General features: G+C 48.3%; 7 non-coding genes across 7 annotated transcripts; all 7 read right to left on the reverse strand.

Moving 5' to 3' along the window:
* Window positions 1-10,326: 10,326 nt before the first annotated feature.
* On the reverse strand, window positions 10,327-10,398 carry Trnad-guc (transfer RNA aspartic acid (anticodon GUC)). The gene has a single exon. It is a non-coding gene; the product is annotated as a tRNA-Asp (tRNA).
* A 250-nt stretch (window positions 10,399-10,648) lies between these two features.
* On the reverse strand, window positions 10,649-10,720 carry Trnad-guc (transfer RNA aspartic acid (anticodon GUC)). The gene has a single exon. It is a non-coding gene; the product is annotated as a tRNA-Asp (tRNA).
* Window positions 10,721-11,292: 572 nt separating this feature from the next.
* Window positions 11,293-11,364, reverse strand: Trnad-guc (transfer RNA aspartic acid (anticodon GUC)). Its single transcript has one exon. It is a non-coding gene; the product is annotated as a tRNA-Asp (tRNA).
* Window positions 11,365-11,614: 250 nt separating this feature from the next.
* On the reverse strand, window positions 11,615-11,686 carry Trnad-guc (transfer RNA aspartic acid (anticodon GUC)). Its single transcript has one exon. It is a non-coding gene; the product is annotated as a tRNA-Asp (tRNA).
* A 250-nt stretch (window positions 11,687-11,936) lies between these two features.
* Trnad-guc (transfer RNA aspartic acid (anticodon GUC)) lies at window positions 11,937-12,008 on the reverse strand. The gene has a single exon. It is a non-coding gene; the product is annotated as a tRNA-Asp (tRNA).
* Window positions 12,009-12,258: 250 nt separating this feature from the next.
* Window positions 12,259-12,330, reverse strand: Trnad-guc (transfer RNA aspartic acid (anticodon GUC)). Its single transcript has one exon. It is a non-coding gene; the product is annotated as a tRNA-Asp (tRNA).
* Window positions 12,331-13,547: 1,217 nt separating this feature from the next.
* Window positions 13,548-13,619, reverse strand: Trnad-guc (transfer RNA aspartic acid (anticodon GUC)). The gene has a single exon. It is a non-coding gene; the product is annotated as a tRNA-Asp (tRNA).
* Window positions 13,620-15,635: the final 2,016 nt, after the last annotated feature.

A 15,635-nucleotide genomic window follows, 5' to 3' on the forward strand; every position in this document is an offset into this window, starting at 1 on the left:
GAATACAATTTGTCGTTAAAAGAGGCGCTCCAACGGCTATGACGTTCATTGCCGGGAGGTTCATTGCCAGAGGCGATACTCTACCCCATTGCTGGTGGGGATGTGGGTACGAGCACTATCTCTATTGTCAATTTCTTCGCAATGGTCGTTCAGAAAAAGAAAACAGTTAACATGATGTTCATGATGAAAGAAGAAAGTAACTGAAAAGGTTAGCCAGCTCTACGACTCGAACCCACATCTTCTGGATTACCGGTCCAGGACTCTACCAAATGAGCTAAGCTAACACGCCTCATCAGCGACTTCCATGGGTGCCTCATCTGAAGGGACAAACCAGCCACTCACTCTCACTCATCCTCCTTTCAGTCTTACATTTTTGCTCACTCATACCAGAGCCGTATATGAAAAGGGAGTCTGGCCATTAATGGGTCGTGCCTATACCTGAAGCTCCACCCACTTTTTCAGCTTTCCGACCAATGAAGTCTTGAAATGTGGGGCGCTATCAATCAGCCTATCTTCACTATTTTCCCCCCTATCCAACATGGGCAGCGCCATTTTGGGTGGCAAGTGGATTGGATGGGATTGAAATGGATGCCACTCGCAATCTGCAAAAGTAGTGAATTGTTGGTGCAGATTTCATAAGCGCCACCTAGGGAGCGTAAGGCACGTCGGGAATTGTCGTCTGCTTCCGTCGTTGTACCGCTGCCGGCAGAACCACCTGCTGGGACACGTTCTGTTGTCGGTATGATTTTTAAACAAATCTACATGAATAGTTGAAATATAAGAGGCAAGAATGTTTATATCCATGAAATCCAGCTGTTAAATATAAGATTGTACAGCACAGCGCCGTTTTTGTTATGATTTCGTTGTGATCGCCGTGTTCACTAGGCCTAAGACCGGCGACAAAACGTATTATTTTCAGTTGGATATCGATGGATGAGCATAAGTTGAAACTGATTTCCGAGAAATTTATATTAGGATGTACATTTGCAGCGTACAATCAGGTTAGTCTGTGAAAATTTTTTGTCACGGAATCCCCGCTTCACTGTGTTTTTTTTTCGTCGCCATTTTGGGTGGCAGTATGGTGTCATGGCGACCCCCTTGGTAAAAAGCAAACCAATCAGAGGAACGAAACTGTGATTGACAGGTCGAGCCTCTTTTTGTGACTCCTCCCAATGGCCAGACTCCCATTTAATATACGGCTCAGACAAATGTGACGTAAGGATAATGGAGGAGCTGTAGCTTTCTTTGGAACCACACGGGGGGGGGGGGGGTTACGTTGACTGCATGGCGCAATGAAGTACGTTTGCACACGCCACTTTGGGAGTCACTTCGGCGTGCTGTCACCACAACGCTCCAAGTATTCCGAAACTATGCATTAGGGTGGCTCCCATTTACACGTATGTAACCGGAGTCGGAAGCGGATAGCTGTTGCGTCATCAGCGTCTGCCGCTTCATCCAGCGATGGCCAGTAGTTAACTACATGTAGTTAAACTACTAATTAATCTATCTGATTGTAGTTAAAAATAGTTACCAACTACTTGCAGAAATGTAGTGTGCAACTACTAGTTAAACTACTATTTCGTGTAGTTAACTACAGTAGTTAGGGTACTGCAGGCCAACTACTTCCGATTTTGCCGCAAGTTTTACGGCAGGATTGTGCTTCCGACTTTTACCTTGAGCTACTTGTTTGATGAGAACGGAAGTGCAGAGCAATTGTGCCGTGCACGTGTACAAAATCTTCACTTTTATTACTGCTTATGATTCTTACTTAGGTGTCCAAGAACACTATAGAATGGGATTGGTGTTGGTGGACAAAGTTAAGTAGTTAGAGATGTAGTTAAAATACATTGCAGTAGTTGAAGAAATAGTTTTAACTACCCCCCCTGAAAAGTCGTTCAAGTTCCAGTTAAACTACTCCATCGCGAAGTAGTTAGTAGTTACAGTTAAACTACCGTAAAAGTAGATAGTGGCCATCACTGGTTTCTTCTTCGTGTGTAGCTTCGCTCGCTGCTGGACTACATAAACTATGGACTATTAAAACTATGTACTATACAGGGTGTCCACGCTAAGTGTAAACAGATTGATCAAAAATATATCAATCACTGTTTCCGAGATGAAATGAATTGCAATATAGAATATGCTGAAGGGCATTCCCTAGGGGGGCATTGACATACTCCTAAGGCAATGCCTTAATTAACTTTCAATAATTAACTTTTTAATTATAAAAGCTACAAAGTTGCTCCAATGAGAACATGTGATCTCTTCGGTCACCAGATACCAAAGCCGTTTTCAGAACAAAACTCCGTTCGATAGATCGTCCGCAAAAAATTCGTGAAGGAACGCCATTTTTTACTTTATTTTATTCATTGCGCATCTCTAGAGACGCGTCTTTCCTTCGCCCCCTATACGAGAGGATGAAAGAGCACACTATCGCCTCTTGCGTCCTGGAAAAAGATTAAAAGAAAACAGAAAATGCAGTCCAAGATAAGGGCAGTCGCGATGGAGTCACCCCATAGATTTGTGTTTTTGTTTTGTTTCCGCAAGTTAAAGCTAATCTTCGACGCATGAGGCGGCACTGTGCTCTTTCACTCTCTCACACTGGGGCTAAAGCAAGCCGCTTCTTTGAAGATGCGCAATAAACCAAATAAAGAAAAAATGGCGTCCCTTCACGAATTTTTTTGCGGACGATCTACCCAACGGATTTTTGTTCTGAAAACGGCTTTGGTATCTGGTGACCGAAGAGATCAGATGTTCTCATTGGAGCAACTTCGTAGCTTTTATAATTAAAAAGTTAATTATTGAAAGTTAATTAAGACATTGCCTTAGGAGACTGTAAATGCCCCCTAGGGAGTGCCCGTCAGCATATGCTTGATTGATTTCATCTCGGAAAAAGGGTTATACATATTTTTTAAAAATATGTTCACACTTAGCGTGGACACCCTGTATATATATATATAAAGAGGGGGGAAAGCCATTAAAAAACAAGTAAATGATGCCAGACGTGTTTGAAATTCAAGTTACAGATTAAGATGGCTTCTGTGGCTGCACGTATAGAAACAGATACTGATGGAACGATGCGAGAGCACTAAAGGATACGTGTTTGGCCGTGTTTGCGGCTCGTCAGCTCTGGGTAGCTGCGCATCGTTCGGGATTGGCAAACCAGGGGTCACTCAGCGAGCGATATACACCTGGGAGGGTGACTGAACACCCCTCAATGCCACAGTGCAAGCCAGTGAATTATAAAGAGGGGGGAAAGCCATTAAAAAACAAGTAAATGATGCTAGACGTGTTTGAAATTGAAACTTACAGATTAAGATGGCTTCTATGGCTGCACGTAGAGAAACAGATGCTCATGGAACGATGCGACAGCACCATGCGACAGCCATCTTAATCTGTAAGTCTGAATTTCAAACACGTCTAGCGAAAGGCTTCCCTTGTTGTTGTTGTTATTCTTGTCCGTGCATACCCAAACATGTTTGCAATTTCCTTATTGCTATTCTCGTCGGTGCCGCATATGTTCGCGAAGGTGAAAATCTTGTGTGTGTGTGTGTGTGTGTGTGTGTGTGTGTGTGTGTGTGCCTGTTTTCCCGCGTGTTTTCCCCTCGTTAGCACTTTTTGTTTTGTTTTTTTGTGCATTCCACGGAAGTCCCCATGATGACAGCGGTGCTGCCACCTGACGTGACGCTTTCCGACCTGCCTGGTGTGACGCTTTGCAACCCGTAATGGCGGCGCCCATGGGCTGATGCTGTTACCGAACCAGACATATTAATGAATTGAATGCGTATAGTAATGACTTTAATTATTCAATGAGTTTAGATATCGTATTTCTGCATATGTGCGCTTGTTTTCGTGTGTCTCATTATAGAAAAATACAAGTTAACGATAATTTGATATTTTCCTCCTCTTTCTCTTTCGTAGGAATGAATAATAATAGCCTTTATTAATTGAAAATTATATTCTACTCTCCTTTATCGCATTCGTATGCGTGTATGAGCGATTTTAAACAGGAAATCGACAATAAAAACATAAAAATTGGGGTGGGGGATTGCAAAATTGGGGGTAGCAAACGAGGTGAGGAAGGACGAAAGCACCGAGTTGCTCGTTAACTTGTATTATTCCCTCACAACTGTTATAAACACAGGAATTCCTATGCGCGACGTCTAATGCCATGGGAGCTAGTCAAACCTCTGTCAAACAACACATATACTGCCTTTAGGGTTACTGCGTTAAGAAATGGCCGTAGCTTAGATACGGCCTCAAAGTAGGACAGAAGTCATTTTAACACCCAGTTTTCTTCCTATAAAACTGCTAAGTTTGCCAGTAAGATGCACGATGCGAAGTATTTTACACCACAGAGTCATAATTATCGCAGAAATTGAATTTAAAATACGCCGCAAAAAGCGACCGTGCGCAACGGTGGCGAAGAGCTGTACCAGCCTCTGATCTGCCTGGAACCTCGCGCTGACGCTATAAGGAGGACGCTCGCTGATTGCCCTAGAGAAATGTTGTCTACTACTCCGCTGTCGTCTGCTACTCGGCTGTTCGGGGTTCTGATAAAGCATTTCTCCTTGCTCGATAATGCTTCGGCCACTTCTTCTATCCCCAATTCTCCGGGAAGACTGGCAAAACAGGTTTACGGCGGCAAAGGGACAAGGCTCTGACCCCCACTGACCGGCAAACCAGAACGAGTCTCCTTATGCCGTCATCGGTGACGTGGCATCATACCTCCTCATCCTCGTTATAGCTGGAGTGGCGAGTTAAGGGTGAACGCGCGGAGCCATGTTTATGAGAGTTTGTTTCTGGCAAACAAATTGCACACATCAAAACCGTTCGCGCTATTCGGTACACACACACTTTCATCAGATGTCTTAATCTGAATTTTTTTGGATGGCCCTCTGTACTCCTTTAAGGGAGAATTCGCACCAAAAACGTGTCGAGGTAACAGTGCAACAGCAATCCGTACCGAATGATATTTCAGTTAATACAAATTCTCGTCACCGAGTGGCACAGACAATTAGAGACGGGATATTATCTTTGGAGTGATCAGCGCTTCTCCACGGAAGAGCAGTTCAGCGATACTGAACTTCACTTGACCGGTATTCTTCGTGTACGGCTTTGAGTAGGTTCTTCTTTTGCCGCTGGAGAATATTTTAGAATGAAATCGATGAAGCGGAAGAGTGGTGAGCCACGTGGGGTGAAGTAGTTACACAGCACGTGCCCGAAAAACACCCTGATGGCCCACACGAAACTACAGGCGACGTCAAGCAGGGTACACGAGGGAGGGAACGGCCAGAAGTTTCGGTTTCGTTTTGAGCTTCCCAGCTCTTTTGGCAATTAACGGGCCGCCGACTGCCAAAGCAACTTGATTGCTTATTTTGGAAAACAAAGTGTATCGAGCCTATTTTCGCCGCCATTATAATATAGCTTCGGATTGCTCCGGAGTCTCCCTGGGAAGCTCTCGGAAGCTGTAGGGCGGTGTTGGACGGCCAGACGGTAAAAGACGTGCCACAACGGCTCTTCAACAGAACAGAGAAGCCTGGTGCATGTGACGTAAGGGTTAGAGATGAGCTGTAGGTTCTTCACAATCACACGAGGGTCACGTCGCCTGAATGGCGCAATGAAGTCCGTTTGCACACGCCACTTTGGGGGTCACTTCTGCGCGCTACCACCATAGCGCTCCAAGTTTCCGTTGGGAGTATTCCGTTCCGATCCCCCCAACTATGCGTTGGGGGGATCCCTATATCCCCCCATATACCTATATACCTTTGATACCTATATAACCGGGGCCAAAATGGGGAGCAGTCGAGTCATCAGCGTCTATCGTTTCTACTTTGTGTGTAGCTTCCCTCGCTGCTCTTTTACATGAACTATTAAAAACAATGCAATAAACATATGTGTTTAGCGGTCCATTCGAAGCCCATTCATGGTGTAGCGGGCCCCCCAATTTGCAACGCCATCAGCGCTCGTTCGTATTGGTCGCGCTAATAAATGCAGGGCGCACGGGCCGCCCCGCCAGTTGTTCCGGTGGATTAGTCAGAATGCTGTCTCTTTCTTGGAACACGCTACCTACAAACTGGTGACCTGTACGTGCTAATGGCGGTCTTCGGAAGGCTCCCATGCGCTATCGGGATCTGGTGGTAGGCCTTGACCAGATCGATCTTGCTGAAGGTGGTCGAACCAGCATGGCCACTGGTGAAATCATGAATGTGCGGCAAGGGATACTGATCTGGTACGGTGCGGGAATTCAGGGCTCGATATAGTCGCCGCAAGGCCGCCAATCGCCGTTTGGCCTGTTCGAATTCGTACAAATGCCGTTCGGTCTTCGGAATGCCGCACAGACTTTCGAACAGTTTATCAAGGAGGTCATCCGAGGTCTCCCACTCGTGTTTGCGTATCTGGACGCTCTCCTCATTGCCAGCAAGTCTCCTGAGGAACACAAATCATACCTGCGGCACGTGTTCCAGCGCCTGGACGACAACCGCCTTGCCATCAATCCCAGCAAATGCCCTTTCGGCGTTCCATCGTTGCCATGCCTCGGCCACAGCGTGTCAGCAGACGGCATTTCACCGCTCCCGTCCGAGGTACAAGCCGTCCAAGACTTCCCCGTGCCTTCTTCACTGCGGAAGCTTCGCGAGTTTCTCTGCCTCGCAAACTTCCATCGCCGTTTTATCTCGCACTGTGCCGACCTTTTACGACCCTTGACAGAACTCCTTCGTACAAAACCAAGGCGAACTCCCCTCTGACTCTCCACTCAAAAGCTCTCACTGCCTTCCAAACAATCAAGGCGCCCTTGCCTCAGTCGCCATGCTCGTATATCCGGTGTCTTCGGCACCTACACGCCTAATCGTTGACCCCTCATCTCATGCCGTTGGCGCCGTTCTCCAGCAGCAACATCAGTCTGGTTGGGCCTCCTTGGCTTTCTTCTCTCAGCGGCTCAAGCCAGTATAGCACCTTTAGCCGAGAACTCCTCGCCATATACTACGCTGTGAAGTACTTCCAGCATTACCTCGAAGGCCGACGGTTCTACGTTCTTACCGACCACAAGCCTCTGACGTTCGTCTTCAAGTCCAACCGTGGCACATATTCCCCGACTGATCTCCGTTGTCTCTCGCACATCTCGGAGTGCACCACCGACATCCGCTTCGTTCGGGGTGATCAGAACGCTCCGGCCGACGCGCTGTCGCGCCTCGAGGGCGCCACGTGTTCGGCCGCCATGACCTGCGACACTCTGGTCTTCACGCAAGCAGGAGATCCTACGCTCAGTCACCTTCTCTGAGACTCGACCAGGCACTGCATACGGCTTCAGAAGGTGCCGCTGCCCTTTTAGTCGTCTGACATATAGTGCGACGTCTCTGGCCCCGTCCCCTGTCCCTACTTACCGCCTTCCCTGCGCTTCGCCGCCTGTCCAGTTCTTCATAACATCAGCCAACCTGGGACCCGTGCAATGCAGCGACTATTGACATCTCGCTTTGTGTGGCCGGGAACGAACATGGACGTTTGGCGTTGGACGAGGGCTTGCATCGCTTGCCAACAGGCCAAGATCACACGTCACACCAAAACACCCGTTCATCCCTTCACCTTGCCTGACGCACGGTTTTAGCACATTCATGTCGACCTCCCTGTTCCATTACCACCATACCACTGTCATCGCTATCTTCTTATTATCGTGGACCGCTTTACACGATGGCCGGAAACAGTTCCTCTTCCCGATGCGACTGCAGATACCTTGGCGCACGCCCTCCTCTCCGCCTGGATCGCACGCCACGGCTGCCCCGACCGCGTTACCACCGACCAGGCACGGCAGATGCATAGTGCGACTTCACGCAACTCATGGTGCTCCTCGGCACTCACCATCTGCGAACCACAGCCTACCACCCTGCTGCCGACGGTCTGGTGGAGCGTTTCCACCGGCAGCTGAAGACCGCTCTCGTTGCTCGCCAGGCCGGGACTTATTGGGTGTCAACCATCTGACCCTAGTCTTGCTAGGCATTCGCTCCGCCCCTCAAGAACTACCCTGCCTGCTTTGCCGCGGAGTTGCTTTCCGGCACGTCCTCCGTTTGCCCGCTGACTTCTGGTGCCCCAGTCAAACTGAGCAGCCTGTTCCCCCGGCAGACTATGTCCACGACCTCTGACGCTTTTTCCATCAGCTTGCTCCGACACGTTCGCCCCGGCCCACCACCGTCCCCGTTTTTGCTCCCCACAGACCTTACCTCCTGCACACATGACTTTCTGTGTCGTGACGCCGTTCGCCGTCCCCTGACCCCCGACTACGACGGCCCCTTCCGTGCCGGTCTGACAAGGCAATTACACTCGACATGGCCAGACACACAGACCGCGTGAAGCCGCTTAGATGGAGTCCAACTCACCTGCACCACTTCCTTGCACCACTCTAAGACCTCTGCACCCAGGCTCGGTCGTACTGTCTGTTGGGTCAGCATCCTAAGCCTCTCTTCAACTCCCCCCTCAGTCAGTCCAAGGGGAAGGGAAGCGCTCTAGCGCTCCTTCGCATTGGTCGCGCTAATAAACGCATGCGCTCGTCCAGTTGCTCCCGTGGATTAGTCAGAACGTTGTCTCTTTCCCACCTACAATAGTATCCTGGGAGGTACCTGGGTTCGAATCCCGGAGCCGGCTGTGCGGTCTGGGGTTTTTCCTGGGTTTTCCTCAGAAGCTCTCAGACATATGTCGGCACACTTCCCTTAGAAGTCGGCCCAAGACGCACATTCTCCCAGGGCGTCAGTCGTGACGTTGCCCACATACGTGAGGCCGACAACGGCGAGCACTTTCATCACCATCACCACCACCACAATGGTGTCGTGTCTACATACTACGCTTTAAATCACCGTCTGCTACTTGCGTCACTAAAATGTATCACACATAATAACCAACCTTGTTAAGAACAGCCCAGGACAGCTGTGAACTAGAGCCCTGCGCGGATGAGGTTTTTGGCATCCGCATCCGACCCGCATCCGCGCACACGTTATCCGCATCCGATCCGCATCCGCACCATACACAACAGTTTACATCCGCATCCGATCCGCTGAGCAAAACGCACCATCCGCATCCGATCCGCAAAAATCCGCACGTTTCGAAAGACGCGTAAAGACCGCCGGAAGCATGTTGGTATAATTTCGGATGCCTCCATGCTGTCACGGAAGGACTCAGTCATGACGACAAGCAAAGGTAAACCTTTCAACAAACGCGATATGGAGAGACTTCTGGAACGCGTGGAACGCTACCTCGTCGGCGCTCGCGCGGTTCGAGACGCCTGAATGCCTCCTCTCCCGTCTTGGCGCCGTGCATGGTCAAAGGTGAACCAGAGCATGCGCTCGCTGTCGGCTGTCGGCGCGCAATACAAATAAATTGCGGGTGGAAAAATGACAGCACGCGGTATATCCGCATCCGATCCGCTACCGATCCGCTGCCTTCGTATCCGCATCCGATCCGCATCCGACCTCGAGCCATCCGCATCCGATCCGCACACCGCAGAAAGTGCTAAATTTTCATCCGAATCCGCAAGTATATTGCAGATATCCGCGGATGGTGCAGGGCTCTACTGTGAACGGAACGGCTTCGTGTCCCATCGCACTCAATCAGCGTATAATGAGCAGTACGCAAAAAGAAAAGAGTATTCAAAAGAAGACAAGATTATACCGCGAGTACGGTCGGTTTATTACTTCTAAAAGTGTTGCGTTACTGTAAATGGATGATGTATGGTTTCGCTGGCGTTTCAAGGGCCCGCGAGCCATAAACTGCAAACCTCTCTTCTCAAGGTAATATATCACGGTTATAGGCTACAACCGGAGGCTTACGACGTGTCAAAAACACCGGGGAATGCAACGTAGTAAAAGTGCACTATTTAACATAGAGGAAATTCTGCAAGCCGCAATGTTTAGTGGATGCTCCCGTGTGTGCAGGAGAGACAAGTAATGTACGTCTTCCACTGTTGCGTAGCCCTGGCGGCTCTGTTGAGTGTAGCTTGCCTCAAGGAAGGTTCTTCGTTGACTCATGTGGAGAATGGTGAGTACACTCTTAACTCGATACCCTTTATTGTACCTTTTAGCAATGTGTAACATTTATATAGACGTAGATTTCCAAATATCGCAGAGGTTTTTAAATATATTATTATATATTTATTATATATATATTATATATTATAATATATTATTTAAAAACCTCCGGAGGTTTTTAAATATATAGAGCTCTGGTAAATAAATTTTTTTTTGCTGTGTTCGAGAATTCTTGTTGTGTCGTCTCTCTCCCTCCCCGTCTCGGGTACCGCCTCTCTCATCATGCACCAGCTTGTCAGCGCCCTGCCACTTCTTTTCTCTCCCCGTCGGGGAATCGAACCCCGGTCTCCCGCGTGACAGGCGGGGATACTGGCCACTATACTAACGAGGACGAGAGCTGTTGTTGAAACAGTAGAAGTCGACCGGGAACCCAATGTTATGAACCTATATCTGTTCGATGTCATGACGGATAGAAGGAAAATAATTGATTGAGTGAGCATGCCAACGCACATACTAAGCTGATAGAAGTGGGCCGTGCACTGAATGTATGCGGTTAATCATTCGATTACACTCTGGGGAGGAGGAAAACGTCCGATAACGCGAGCGCACGAACTCGCATGGCGTGCAAAACAAAATTTTCACTCCCCGTCGGGGAATCGAACCCCGGTCTCCCGCGTGACAGGCGGGGATACTGGCCACTATACTAACGAGGACGAGAGCTTGAGTTGAAACAGTAGAAGTCGACCGGGAACCCAATGTTATGAACCTATATATGTTCCATGTCATGACGGATACAAGGGAAATATTTGATTGAGTGAGCATGCCAGTGCACATACTAAGCTCATAGAAGTGGACCGTGAACTGAATGTATGCGGTTATTCATTCGATAACAGGCTGGGGAGGAGGAAAACGTCCGATAACGCGAGCGCACGAACGCGCATGGGGTGCAAAACAAAATTTTCACTCCCCGTCGGGGAATCGAGCCCCGGTCTCCCGCGTGACAGGCGGGGATACTGGCCACTATACTAACGAGGACGAGAGCTGGAGTTGAAACAGTAGAAGTCGACCGGGAACCGTATGTTATGAACCTATATCTGTTCCATGTCATGACGGATAGAAGGAAAATAATTGATTGAGTGAGCGTGACAACGCACATACTAAGCTGATAGAAGTCGACCGTGAACTGAATGTATGCGGTGATTCATTCGATAACAGGCTGGAGAGGAGGAAAACGTCCGATAACGCGAGCGCACGAACTCGCATGGCGTACAAAACAAAATTTTCACTCCCCGTCGGGGAATCGAACCCCGGTCTCCCGCGTGACAGGCGGGGATACTGGCCACTATACTAACGAGGACGAGAGCTGGAGTTGAAACAGTAGAAGTCGACCGGGAACCGTATGTTATGAACCTATATCTGTTCCATGTCATGACGGATAGAAGGAAAATAATTGATTGAGTGAGCGTGACAACGCACATACTAAGCTGATAGAAGTCGACCGTGAACTGAATGTATGCGGTGATTCATTCGATAACAGGCTGGAGAGGAGGAAAACGTCCGATAACGCGAGCGCACGAACTCGCATGGCGTACAAAACAAAATTTTCACTCCCCGTCGGGGAATCGAACCCCGGTCTCCCGCGTGACAGGCGGGGATACTGGCCACTATACTAACGAGGACGAGAGCTGGAGTTGAAACAGTAGAAGTCGACCGGGAACCGTATGTTATGAACCTATATCTGTTCCATGTCATGACGGATAGAAGGAAAATAATTGATTGAGTGAGCGTGACAACGCACATACTAAGCTGATAGAAGTCGACCGTGAACTGAATGTATGCGGTGATTCATTCGATAACAGGCTGGAGAGGAGGAAAACGTCCGATAACGCGAGCGCACGAACTCGCATGGCGTACAAAACAAAATTTTCACTCCCCGTCGGGGAATCGAACCCCGGTCTCCCGCGTGACAGGCGGGGATACTGGCCACTATACTAACGAGGACGAGAGCTGGAGTTGAAACAGTAGAAGTCGACCGGGAACCGTATGTTATGAACCTATATCTGTTCCATGTCATGACGGATAGAAGGAAAATAATTGATTGAGTGAGCGTGACAACGCACATACTAAGCTGATAGAAGTCGACCGTGAACTGAATGTATGCGGTGATTCATTCGATAACAGGCTGGAGAGGAGGAAAACGTCCGATAACGCGAGCGCACGAACTCGCATGGCGTACAAAACAAAATTTTCACTCCCCGTCGGGGAATCGAACCCCGGTCTCCCGCGTGACAGGCGGGGATACTGGCCACTATACTAACGAGGACGAGAGCTGGAGTTGAAACAGTAGAAGTCGACCGGGAACCGTATGTTATGAACCTATATCTGTTCCATGTCATGACGGATAGAAGGAAAATAATTGATTGAGTGAGCGTGACAACGCACATACTAAGCTGATAGAAGTCGACCGTGAACTGAATGTATGCGGTTATCCATTCGATTACAGTCTGAGGAGGAGGAGAACGTCCGATAACGCCAGCGCACGAACTCGCATGGCGTGTAAAACAAAATTTTCACTCCCCGTCAGGAGATCGAACCCCGGTCTCCCGCGTGACAGGCGGGGATACTGGCCACTATACTAACGAGGACGAGAGCTGGAGTTGAAACAGTAGAAGTCGCCCGGGAACCGAATGTTATGAACCTATATCTGTTCGATGTCATGACGGATAGAAGGAAATTGATTGATTGAGTGAGCATGCCAACGCACATACTAAGCTGATAGAAGTCGACCGTGAACTGAATGTATGCGGTTATTCATTCGATAACACTCTGGGGAGGAGGAAAACGTCCGATAACGCCAGCGCACGAACTCGCATGGCGTGCAAAACAAAATTTTCACTCCGCGTCGGGGAATCGAACCCCGGTCTCCCGCGTGACAGGCGGGGATACTGGCCACTATACTAACGAGGACGAGAGCTGGAGTTGAAACAGTAGAAGTCGAGCGGGAACCCAATGTTATGAACCTATATCTGTTCGATGTCATGACGGATACAAAGGAAATATTTGATTGAGTGAGCATGCCAATGCACATACTAAGCTCATAGAAGTCGACCGTGAACTGAATGTATGCGGTTATTCATTCGATAACAGGCTGGAGAGGAGGAAAACGTCCGATAACGCGAGCGCACGAACGCGCATGGCGTGCAAAACAAAATTTTCACTCCTGGTCTGGGAATCGAACCCCTGTCTCCCGCGTGACAGGCGGGGATACTGGCCACTATACTAACGAGGACGAGAGCTGGAGTTGAAACAGTAGAAGTCGACCGGGAACCCAATGTTATGAACCTATATCTGTTCCATGTCATGACGGATAGAAGGAAAATAATTGATTGAGTGAGCGTGACAACGCACATACTAAGCTGATAGAAGTCGACCGTGAACTGAATGTATGCGGTTATTCATTCGATAACAGGCTGGGGGAGGAGGAAAACGTCCGATAACGCCAGCGCACGAACGCGCATGGCGTGCAAAACAAAATTTTTACTCCCCGTCGGGGAATCGAACCCCGGTCTCCCGCGTGACAGGCGGGGATACTGGCCACTATACTAACGAGGATGAGAGCAGGAGTTGAAACAGTAGAAGTCGACCGGGATCCGAATCTTACGAACCTACATCTGTTCGATGTCATGACTGATACAAGGAAAATAATTTATTGAGTGAGCATGCCAACGCACATACTAAGCTGATAAAAGTGGACCGTGAACAGAACGTTTGCTGTTATTCATTCGAGAGCAAGTTGGGGAGGAGGAAAACGTCCGATAACGCGAGCGCACGAACGCACACGACATACGTACCATAGCAACGTCTTAGCAACATTTCTTGAAATAGTTAGCGCACGTAATAATAATAATAATAATAATAATAATAATAACAATATTAATAATGTTTTATTGGTTTAAAATGTTGCCACTTACCTCCGACAATGGCATGCTGAGCAGTTGCCTTTGTTCATGGAATACAAAGGGCCCCAGGGGGCCTTTGGGGTACATCGAATAAATAAATAATGAGTAAATAAATAAATACTGTCAGCACGGCGTCAACTCAGACACAATCTTTTGAGTGGAATCCATTCCAGCATTGGCAGTGAACCTGTATGCGCCGTTAGAAAAATGTGAAGAACAGACGCGCAGGACGTTTTTCTTTCTTTGTTTGATGGTCCGTCAGGGTTTGCACAGGAGATTGCATCCGCTCACCTTCGCTCTTTCTGGCGGTCTCTTGGCTCGTGAACCGTCGCCTCTAGGTTAGCGATGCACGTCTTCATGCAACCAGAAACGTAACAAAATGCACCGCAGGGCACGATCACTTTGGAAGTGAAAGAAATGTCACGACCAGAAGTGAAATGTCAGCGAATTTGCCACTATTCGCAGGTGTTGAAAGCAGTCTTGGGTAAGTTTCTTCTAAAAAGTAAATGAGTTGCAGTTATAGTTACTTTCTTGGTTAAGTAACTAAGTTACAGTTATAGTTACTTTCCTTGTCAAGTAACTAGTTACAGTTTCAGTGACTTAGAGAAAGTAACTTATTTACATTACAGTTACTTTCTATAAAAATGACCATGAGAGGGCGATACAATTGTTAAAAACATACATTTATTTACATTTACTTAAGTGCGATAAAAGTATTATTGCACTTAACCAGAAGCTGTATAAGTCAATATGTGGCTCTCCCACAGGGAAAAATACGACATGTGTACGTACATAAACAAGGATAAACATTTATTCGAGTAACTAGTTACATTTTGCAGTTACATTCACAGAAATAGTAACTAGTTACAGTTAAAAGCTACTTTTCTGGAAATATAACTAGTTACTGCAACTAGTCAACCCCAAAAGTAACTAGTTACAGTTACAAGGTAAAAGTAACTTAGTTACTACCCAAGACTGGTTGTTAGGAGAGCAGACGAACTTGGAAACAACAACCTGATCGACTGATCGCACCCAGCGCAGCAGCCCTCTGGTTCGCTTCGAAAAATACGTCACGTTGATGCATAGATATCCTAAGGAGGGAGGTTAGAAGAAAAGGTGGAAGAGAGAGAGTAATGGGGGAGAGCAAAGGAGTTGTACGGGTGCAAAACCCTTTCCCAATGTCCAAGCCCGGGATGCGCCATGATCGAGATTTTGGATTCGACCGGATTCTGCCACCGCGTTTCCACGTGTAAAGACCAGGCGCGTTCGGTGCCATGGTATCCAATCCAACGAAAGTCGTGCTTGCTTCCGTTTTGCTCCGTGTGCCATGACATACCATGTGTGAAGCGTGTTTGTTTTGTCTTGCTCTCACGTGTGCGCTTGAATTGTGTCTTATAGCGTCCTCGATAAACTGCACCGGTGCGCCCCGGTGCGACCTGGTGCGGCTTGCCATCCTCGATAAACTGCACTGGTGCGCACTGAACGTCTTCGATTAAAGGAGTGCACCCTTTCAGTGCAGCACTGAGTTGCCCCGAACCCACACCGAGAAAATCGGCCGGGCGCCAGAGTGCAATCCCAAGAAGCATCGCGATTGCCGGAAGCACGGAGGAAGGCAGAAGCGGCAAGTAGCCAGGTGTAGCCGGGCAAGTAGCAGCAGACAGTCATCGTC

Source organism: Ornithodoros turicata, chromosome 1 (genome assembly GCF_037126465.1).
Source record: "Ornithodoros turicata isolate Travis chromosome 1, ASM3712646v1, whole genome shotgun sequence".
Lineage (NCBI taxonomy): Eukaryota > Metazoa > Arthropoda > Arachnida > Ixodida > Argasidae > Ornithodoros > Ornithodoros turicata.